This window comes from Ciconia boyciana, chromosome 2, assembly GCF_034638445.1.
Source record: "Ciconia boyciana chromosome 2, ASM3463844v1, whole genome shotgun sequence".
Lineage (NCBI taxonomy): Eukaryota > Metazoa > Chordata > Aves > Ciconiiformes > Ciconiidae > Ciconia > Ciconia boyciana.
Genome location: NC_132935.1, coordinates 165,513,989 through 165,524,733, shown reverse-complemented (window position 1 = coordinate 165,524,733; position 10,745 = coordinate 165,513,989).

Here is a 10,745-nt window from a genome sequence, read left to right as displayed (position 1 = left end):
TGTGTGTGACCGATGCAGCGCAGGGGCTGTCCTAACCCACTTAAGCCACCTCTTCTGCTCCTCATCCCACCGTGCAAGGGCCAAAAGCTGGGTGAGACATAAGATGCTTCCGCATAGGTTAAGGTTAATGGAGCACATCAACAATTGATGTCTCGAGGGAGCTTTTTTTCTTCAACTGCTGGGATTTCTAAAAGGGGGTAACTCCAAGTTCTTGGTGCCTTCACACAAAGATCTGGAAGATCTGGAGTCTTCCTGGGAGGGTGCAGGCTGGGAGCTGGCTCTGCCATATCTTGCATGGCCTCATTGACCAAGGAAAAGGGAATGACCAATGATAGGGTAATGGGGTCCAGCTCACCACAGAGGGATCTGGGGATCCAGAGTTCAGTTCAGTTGCTGTTAGGGAATGGGTTCTCCAGCATGGGGGAAGCCCTGGAAAAACTGGTAAACAAGGAGCACATGGAGGGAGGCCCTGGTGACACGGGAGAAGTGTTGGGTCTCCTCCTCACCTCTTTCCAGCAGTGTGGTGCCCACAAAAGGGACATCTCCTGTAGCTTTCCCTCTTCCGTTGTCTCGCTGGGCCATGAGATAGCAACCCAGTGACTCCACAAGGTCATAAGGGGTCTTAAAAAGAAGGACCAGCCACAACAATACAGGGACTGGAAAACATTTAGGGAAGCCAGGAGAGGTTTCCTTGGTGTAACTGATCGCTGATATTTCAATTTGCATTTCCATAGCTTTGGTCTTCTCCAAGAGAAGCGTCAGCAAGGACAAGGGACAAGAAGAAAGCTGACACCCTGTAATAGCTCAGACAGCTTTGAGTTTGTGAGGACCCACACAAGAGCCTGGAGGTATTTAAGACATGTAGACGTGGCACTTAGGGACATGGTTTAGTGGTGGACTTGGTAGTGTTTGGTTAATGGTGATCTTAAGGGTCTTTTCCAACCTAAATGATTCTGATTCTATGATTCTATGAAGAACTAAGTGGACCTGGAAGAGTATCTCTGAGGTGGTACCATGTCCTCGCGCTGGCTCTGCCTGCCTGGGCTGGATTCACTGCTTTAAGTGCAACAGCTGTGCTCTGCTGAACATCTTCCGTAGGCTGGCAGTCCCATGGGTAGATGCTCCAGGAGATGGTGAGATGAGCTTCCTTGGTGTCCACCCTTCTGCTCAGTGCTGAGCTCCCAGTGTGTCGGGGCAGGTGCGTGCTTGGGTAGAGGTGGAAGACCCCTCCAGATTGCCATGGCCTCGCCCATGGGACATAGGACGGAGGCTGGGGACATGGTCAACCCTTTGTGGATGTATCATGGGCTTGGCAACTGGTTTCCACTCAGCAGCTGGTTTTCTGAGTAGGCATACGGATCATGGAAAAGAAGGGATCAAATCAGACCAAGGGAGAGAGAAAGAAAAAAAGAATAGCGAAAGCAAGAACGTTCCTGGAGGCTCTCTGGCCTCTCTCCCTCCAACCTCCTGAGAGGAGGAGGAGGAGGAGGAGAAGGAGGAGGAGGAGGAGGAGAAGGAGGAGGAGGAGGGGAGAAGGAGGAGGAGAGAGACAAAAGAGACACAGAAAAAGAATGAGCCAAAGCAGCATTAACACAAGGGTTGCAAGGTCCAAAGCAAGCAGCGTTGTGATGCAACAGGGCAGGCCCCTTCCCAAAAGCCCGTCAACTTTCGGAGGACCCGGGGGTCCTGCAGAAAACGCTGCCCTTTTATGGCCAGGAGAGGAGGGCTGTGGCACGGGAGCCTGCCCTACTAAGGGAAAACATCTCCCGCTTAGTGTTTGCAACGAGAACACCCACAGCGTGAGTATAGACAAGCTTTCAAAGGACGACTGAAATACTACTGCTTCGTGTTGACCCCAAGTCTTCTATTTTTTAAATCCCACCCCCCCCTTTTTGATTTCTCACTTCTGCCTCCAAACTGGGGAAAAAAATAATAAATTAAAAAAAAGAAAAGCGATTATTCAGGCAGGGCTGGTTGGTTTCAGTGACACCCTCACATCATGGTGTGGGGATCAGGTTCAGAAAGGTCATCTGAGGACACGGGTGAAGCCCCCTGCGCAGGCAGACCTTCGCGAGGAGGATGGTCTCCTTCCCGCAGGCAGCTGCCGGCAGGCGAGCAGCGGCCGTGCTGGTGTTTATCCTCCCCTGGGCGGTGGAAGGGCTGCCATCCAAGCCGGGGAAGACGTCGTTGCGCTACTCTTAAACACGACGGCGCGTGCCAAGTTCATCCATCCACTGCTGCAAATCACAGCCCGGGCTGACCCGGCATCTTGCTGCCCGAGAGGGAGCCACCACCTCCCAAAGCTGCAAAATACACCTTATCCCAAGTCAGACGGTATTTTCCTTTCGGGGGATCACAACTCCATGGGAAATAGCTTTTTCTCTTTGGTTGGTAGAGGCAGGAAGGGGAATCCACTTTGCAAGTAAGACCCTGACCCATCAGAAAGTCCAGTGAAGCTCCTGAATTTGTATTTTCTGTATTTTTCATTTGCCTAGTAATTTGCCCACCCACAAGTATCTGCTGGATCCAGCAGCAGAGAGGTTTTAATTCTCAGAGGAGCTTGTATTGGCTTCCAGGTCCTGTTTTCTACCAATTTTGTAATAATCAGGTTTAATTTTATAAGCAGTAATGCCAATATTAGGAAGTTTACTTACAATCCTCGAATTATAGCACAGTGATGAGAAGATCCAAGTATTAAAGAAAAATTGCTTGGAGGAGGAAGGTGGAGACCCCCCCCCACGCACACTTCCAGATTCCCTGCAAAATATTTAGCTTTTTTTACCCCTAGAAAAGAAATCGTAGGAATGTGGATTTATGTTGGAAAGGGGCTCCAAAGCTCACATGGTTCATGGTCTTGCTCAAAGCAGGGGGTTTCTCATCTTTTTATTTCCTCGCCGCCCTCTCAGCACTCAGTCCAAGGACGTCGACCAAAGAGGAGCCTTAACCCGTATCATTCACAGCCCAAACATCTGCCCTGCTGCTGAACATCAAGAAATACTTATTGGGTACCAAAACCCATAGAGAGGTGAGGCTGTGATGAGTTTCTTTGCGTTGCCGGCTCACGTGGCTTTAGTGTCTTTGCATCCCTTGCGCGGCGTCGGTGTTGACAAACATCAACTCATTAGCAGTGGGACTCGTTAGAATCGGTGCTGCTAAAACACAGCACCAGAACTGATGCCTTGGGGTATTTTTTTCCAGGTGGGTCACCTAAACGTGTTATAAGGGAGGAGAGCATGGTGCAGTTGACATTACCTTGCTTTTTGAGCTGGGCCTGCTTGTCCCTGGGATGAGTTACAGCAGAGGAACAGAGCATTGCCAGGTCTTCGTTTTGGGGGAAAAGGGCTTATTTTGAGTGTTACTTGACCGCAGGTTTTAAGATTGAGGCCTCTGCACTGGATGCATCAAGCAAGCCAAGCGAAGCAACCCAAGCCAAGTTGTCCTCGCTGCTGTTGCGTTGGAGAAACAATCTCTATTAACAACTTGGCTTGGCAGTTTCAACATTTTGGGGAAATAAATATTTTTATTCTCCCACCAGGCCCTTCTCCAGCCGTTATTGGCTACTGCTTTCCTGCATTAACAATTTAACTCCTGTTATGTTCAGGGCACTGGACAAAAGTAAATTCAATTAAATTTAACCCTTTTCTTGAAAAAGGATGTGTATTCCATATTCTAGGTGGGAAAACCACAGGATTTTATAATTTTATTTTTTTTTTAAAAAGCCCTTAACAAGACCATTAAAGAAACTAAGTTGCCACTGGAGAAAAGGTCCTTTTATTCCTCAAAAGCTAGTTAAAAGACAAGAAGCAAAAGGTAGGGTTTTAATGGTCACTTTTCAGGATGGAAAAGAGTCCATGGTGTGGTTCACCAGAGACCGAGTCTGGGGATTTTCAACATCCTCATCAGCAATCTGGAGGAGTAAGAGCAGACCCACATCTCCACGTTTGCAGGTGAGCTCTTCCAAGGTCATCAAGTGCCACACCGATGGCAAGCGACTCTAGAAGGCTCTCAAAAACCAGAAAAAGCAGTGAAGAAAGTTTCAAATGAGCTTTGGAATAGGAATACATAAAGTCTGGAGGAAAAAGGTCTAAAACACGCTTGTGCGATGCTGAGGTTGGAACTGGCAGCTAGAGTCGAGCTCTTGGATTGCCACCAGCAGCTCTCTGAAATCGCTGGCTCAACATGCGGCCAAGGTGCGTTCAAGGTGGCAGCCAAAAAAAGCCAAGAAATTGTTATTTCTCTGCTTTCCCTGAGGACATCCAATGCTCAGGGCGTGACTTTGCTGCTGCAGAAAACCCTGGTGCATCCGCATTTTGAGTACCGTGTGGTCCTGATCTCCAAGAGGAATACGATGGTGTTGCAGAAGGAAGATGACTAAATGAGTAGTGGGATGGGGCAGCTGCTTTACAAGGCGAGATTAAAAGGTCAGGACCCTTCAACCTGGAGAAGGGAAGGCTGTTGGGAGCTTACGAACAAGGTGCAGCAAATCACAACTATTACTCAAAGGAGATCGGTTTAAAACAAGTAACAAAGTCCTCCTTCAGTCAGCAGGTTGCCACAAGAGCCAAATGCATTAATAGATTCAAAGAAGGGCTGAAGAAATTCACGGGCGATAGGTCTGCCAACAGATACTAGAGGGAACGGGCAAGCTGGTACCCACCAACGCCCATGATGCAATGATTGCTGATGCTGGGAGAACAGAGGGGGGTGAACTGAAGATATTTTGCCTTGCACGTTCTCCTGAAATTTTATCTCCTGTCGCTGCTGGAAAAGACTATTAGGCTAGATAAACTTACAGGAAAATTGGGCAGTTTACTGGACCAGATTCTCCCAAATCCAGTGAGATGTGCTTAGATTACTACTTATCCCCTCGAGACTTCATGAAGAACAAGCAATAAGCTTCAGTCCTTACCCAATCCATAGCTAAAATGCACATTGAGTGGCTCCTGCATTGCATCGTACAAACTTAAAGACCGACTTTCTGCGACAGCTCAGAAGTGCTTCGGTGTCACCTATAAGTCACGTTCACAGCACAGCGATGGGTTTGCTTGTTGACAAGCCAGGTGTGAAAGCTGCATGGGTCTTCCCAGCATGGGGCTTGCAGTTCAAAGGCGTCTTTACACATCAAAGGATAACGCGGTAAGAAACAGCATTTCATTAGTCAGGAAGTTATAAATTGATATCTTGATTGAAATAATTATCAAGAATTACAGGAAATACCCAGAGATGCATTTACATTCAAGAGAGTCTCCTGGGAGTAGGGGAAATTTGCCCCAAATAGGAATTTCTGTTCAGAAGTGGGATGCAGCATGTCAAAATGAAGTCCCACCTCTCAGACCCACCGCATTGCTCCTGCCTGATGGCTTCAGTCCTCGTTTCTGAGAGCTCAGTGGGGCACAGAGGAGTTGAGACCATGTAAGTGCTAGATATTAACTGCTTCTCCTATATCAGTCTCCAAGTTCACTCTAACTTCTACCATTTTCTTAGAAAAAAACATATTTTTTTCCTTCTGTAATCTCAAGTCGGGAGTGATTTTTAAGACTGGTACTTGGTGGAGTGGCAAAGTGAACTGCATTAGTTTCAAAGCACCTCTGGCTTTTAGGTCCCTGGAATCCACGGGGAACCTTTCCATCACGACAGGGGTATAAATTGGTAGCGTAAAAGACAAGAAACCATCTTATTCACTAAATACTCACATACAGAAAAAACAGTGACTTTTCCTCCCCTGCCTAAGCCGTGGAAAATAATCCCCCCAACAAAAACATTTCCAGGGTGAAGATCACATAGAAATAGTCTGATTTATATTAGAGCTAAAGAAAAGTGTTAAATGCTGCTATCTGTGCTGGTATCCTCAATTCAAGGAGGATGCAGAAAGATATTCAGCAGAGAAGGTCACAGGGTTGAAGTGGAGGCCTGGAAAAGATCTTTGGGTGAAAAGCTCAGAGAGTGTGCACCATCGCTCAGTTCTTCAAAGATAAAGTTACAGGGGGAATTAGAAACACGGTCTCCGAGGGCGACTGTGGAAAACAAGCAACGGGCACCTTCGGCCAAGGTTTTGTTAAGACCCGACATCCAGAATTTCAAGTCAGACAAGCTGAAGTTCAAATTAAATTAAGACGCCAGCCCCTGCTCACGTCCCCGTGTCCCCAGCGTGGCTGCGCTGGCGTGGCTGGAAGCGGAAAGATGGCAGGGACAGACGACACGAAGCTGGAGGAAAGCAGTGCTGGAAGGAGGGAACATTGCTCGAAGTTATTTATGATCCGCCGGGAAACCGAAGAGATACACAGCCTGGGAGTCCCTGGGGATCTGTCCTAGGCCTAGTACTGCTCAAAATATTTTTTTAATAATTACTTGCATGAATAGAAAATTTGCTTCTTACAGCTGCAAATGATACCAAGCCGGGAGGGACTTCAAGTACTTTGGAGGATGGGCTGGAACTTCAAAACAATCTTGACACATTAGAGAAATGGCCTGGAAAAAAAAAAATAGGCTGCAATTTAGTAGAAACAAAGGGAAATCTTGCTGCTTGTGTAAGAATACTTGAGCTGCAGAGCAGAGCCCGGGCAGGGAGCGGGTGAGCTGGGATGCGGCAGCGCACCCCTGCCTGGACCAACAGCCCTCCTCACGCTGTTGCAAAAGCAGCAACCCCCACGCAGGGACACGTAAACGTTGCCTGCAGCCCACGCGATTACATGGAGCGTGTTACATGCCACGTGTTACATGGAGCGATGCTTTAGATCCGCATGGCACCGTGAAGCCTTGGCTGGAGTACGTTGTCCGCTTGGGTATGGCGATTTGGGGAGGTTATGGGCTGGTGGTAGAGTGCAGGAGATGGTCAGATATAAGAAGTTGAAAAAAAAAAAACAACACAAAAAACCTCAACCAAACCCAACCCCCCAAAAAAGCAAAGGACCTGGAGCTATTTAGTCCAGAGAAGAGCAGATTTGGGTAAGAGCTAGCCCAACCCTTTTACAAATATTTAAGGTGGCCTTTTTCATAGAATCATAGAATGGTTTGGGTTGGAAAAGACCTTTAAAATCATCAAGTCCAACCATAAACCTAACACTACTAAGTCCACCACTAAACCATGTCCCTAAGTGCCACATCTACACGTCTTTTAAATACCTCCAGGGATGGCGACTCAACCACGTCCCTGGGCAGCCTGTTCCAATGCTTGACAACCCTTTCAGTGAAGAAATTTTTCCTAATTTCCAATCTAACCCTCCCCTGGCACAACTCGAGGCCATTTCCTCTTGTCCTATCACTTGTTACCTGGGAGAAGAGACCGACCCCCACCTCACTACAACCTCCTTTCAGGTGGTTGTAGAGAGCGATGAGGTCTCCCCTCAGCCTCCTTTTCTCCAGGCTAAACAACCCCAGTTCCCTCAGCCGCTCCCCATCAGCCTTGTGCTCCAGACCCTTCCCCAGCTCCGTTGCCCTTCTACTTACATTTTTCTTCTACTTAAATTTCCTTCTACTTAAATATTGAAGTAGAAGGAAAAAGGTCATTCTCTTCCTCTCTAACTGCGAAAAGTAGTAATGGGCTTAAGTGGCAGCAAAGGAGCTTTAGTTTAGCCATTAGAAAAAAAAAATATATATATGTATTTTTTTATAGTGTGGATAGTTCAGGCAATTTTGGTTTTGGCCCTTCAACTGCTGAATCTCAGTGCTGGCAATTTTTTACAGATAGGTTGGATAATAACTCCTGCGTTTTATACAGATTGAGTTGATCCTGCCTCTGGGGAGGAGGAAATGGTGCTGAAAAGGCCCCTTTTTGCTATATTCTCTGGCACAAACTTTTTCTGGAAGGCGTTGGTCCAAAGCTATTGATAGAAATGAAAGACGATCATGGAATCTGTGCAGTTTCCTGCAGGAAGTCTATAGGAACTCCATCACTAAAGCTGGATTTCACCATCACTATGGGGTTTTTTTTGCAGATAAGAACTGTCTCGATGAAAATTTTCTTTTTTTTGTTCCCCCCCCCCCAGTTTAATGGAAAAAGAAAAAAAGGCGTATGTCACACTGTGCATTGCTACGCTCAGGAAATCTAAAATCACACCAAGTAGCAAAGGCACAACTAGGCAGCCTGTGTTTTATGTGTTTTATATAGCTCATATTCCCAGATTCGCTACTGTTGACCAAATTACCCTTAGACAGCTCTCATTTCTCTAATAACCAATCCTGCCGAGCTCAGTAGGGAATCGCATCTTCGCAACAGACTTGTGAGCTCTCGAGAGTGCAGAATTGCCCAGATGACACAAGAAGGCTTTGGTGGTACGGAGAAACCAACGTCCAACTCAAAGTCTTAGGTAACGTTCTACTCTCCAGACCATCTTTCCACAGATGAGAACATCAAGTACTTGATATCCGCCCTTCCCCTTGGTTTTTTGACTTCTTAAAATGAACAACTGTTTGCGACAAGGAAGACATTTAATCTGTGAAGAAGGGAGATGTAAAGTCCAAGGTCAAGAGAGCTTCAGAGCACAGGCTGAAGGCTGTTGCTCTTCAGCCAGAGTTGCAGTTCCTAGCAAAATTAGTGGAATATGGGATACCCAGCATGTTCTCCAAAATTATGTCTAAGCCTTGGTGGCCAACAGCGATGCTGCTCGCAGAGCAGCTGCTGCTCTTACCTTTGTGCCAGTGACTACGGGTGACATGAGCAGCCAACGCGGAGGACCCCCGGGCAGCACTGGTCACGGACACAATAAGGGCTCATTGGTCCCTACGGGGAAGACATTGAAAATAAATGAAATGAAGCGACCAGGGAACCGTTACTCGCTATTTCTCTCAAAATAGGAGCTAAGGACACTCAATGAAATTATCAAACTGCACATTACAGTAGAAAAAAATGCGTTCCCTACCCCCAGTGTTATTTCTTTAAAAGGTGGAAGCCATCATGCTGCAGACCTCAGAAGCATAAAGGGATTAAAAAAAAAAAAATCCACAACTGCTTTACACAGCCGTTATTAAACACAGTGGTTCACAGGCAGCCGTTGCAAAAGTCTGCTAAGTCTACCGGGAAAGGATCAGATATTTGTCCTCTCGCTACTGCTACGCTACTTTTATTCTAGGACTTCACTTCTTTTAGAGGAGGAAAGCTTTGCAGCTGGCTCTGCCAGAGCCTGTGGAGTACCTGAAATAAGAGTCCGCTGTATTTGAGGCTGCCCCTCAACTTGAGCGTGTTTTCTGGCAGCAAGGCACGTCAGGCAGACAATTGCTTTAATCCGAAATGAGTGGCACTCGGTTTGGCCACGTCGAGGGGACACTGAGGGTGGGGGGTTTGCCAGGGAAGCGCTCACCTCCCTTTCCCTTGAAGTGCTGCGACAGCGAGTATAAACATAACAAATTGACATAGCTACACTGATTTAAAAGAGAGAAAGCTTTCTTTATGCCACACATCTAGCCCTCTCAATAGAATGGGTTTGCTTTTTCATTTTTCCTTAAACGCACTTCTTCAACCAGCACTTGAAGACCCGAAAGCCTCTGTCAATTGATTCATCTCACTGGTACCTTCCTGAAAGAGTCGGGTGTTTCTCCTGGAAGTGTAGCAATCAGCCTCTTGCCCTCTCCCATTCCAGGGGACCTCCCCAATCCTCCTCGTGCTTTTCATGGCTCATTTTCCAAAATGCATCGGGGAGAAGTTTCGCAGATGCTGCCTGAGTGATGGGACGGGCGGCTAAGGCACTAGGAGAGGGCAAGAACTCTTCCTTGTCCTCTCTCACGGGGTGCACGATGAGCTGGAAGAAAAAGAAAGCCCAAGGGGAAGGGCAGCCCCTTCCTGGCTGAATTAAGGAATTAATTAAGGAATTTCGCAGCCTGAGGCCAGGACTAGGACATAATGCCAGGGTGGGAGCTACAAGTGTTCACCAGCTGCCTTGAGCTCAGCACTCTCCACGTTAGACCACCCTTTGGGTAAGGACATGGGTTTTCTTGGGCTGCACCATGCTCTTTCAAGGACAGATCCACGTCACAGCAGAAATATCAATTAATACCAAATTAACGCCCATCCCCTCTTTGTGCATCCACTGTGACTCTGAAGTATTACCTTCATTAAAAAAATAAGAACCCAAACTGCCACAGACTGTCCCATTTCATGCGTGCAATCCTAGCTACTTCAGAGGGATTACACAGACTTTATTAAATTCAAGACTAGGTCCCTTTAATTGTTTATACAATTTTTAAACAGTTTTAAACTTACCACAGTTAAGCAGCTAAAGCATTTTAAAACCAGGTGGAAAATCATTACTGTTTTACAACCATATAAAAAAAAAAAATTATTTATATGGATGTTAAGTAGGGGTGGAGCATGCAAAGCTTTATCTTCTCATGATTTAAATCCCAGGCAGCGTTCAGTTTGGAAATTACACCAGATGGATTCCAGAGTGCAGCTCAAGGTCATCTAAATACTGTGTTCTGCTCCAAAGTGTAAGCATGATCATCACGAACCACACAAAGCCATCAACAGAAATTTAATACGCTGTCAGATACTTGGTGATCTTCCGAAAGAGCACTTTAAATGCTTCTTACCCTCGAGTGCGAGGACACAAATAGCCCTTGTTTAAACGTGATACAGTAGGAAGGAAAGCTCGCTGGGTGTTGGTGTCGTAGGAAAAGTGTATTTACGCTGGTGCTTTGTAAATACGTGCTTTGTAAGAACGAGTTGTTTGCCAGCCAGGTGGTTCATTTAATATGGTCTTATTCTAGACGAGTTAAGTCCCTCACCTGCAACTGGAGACAGAACACTTGCT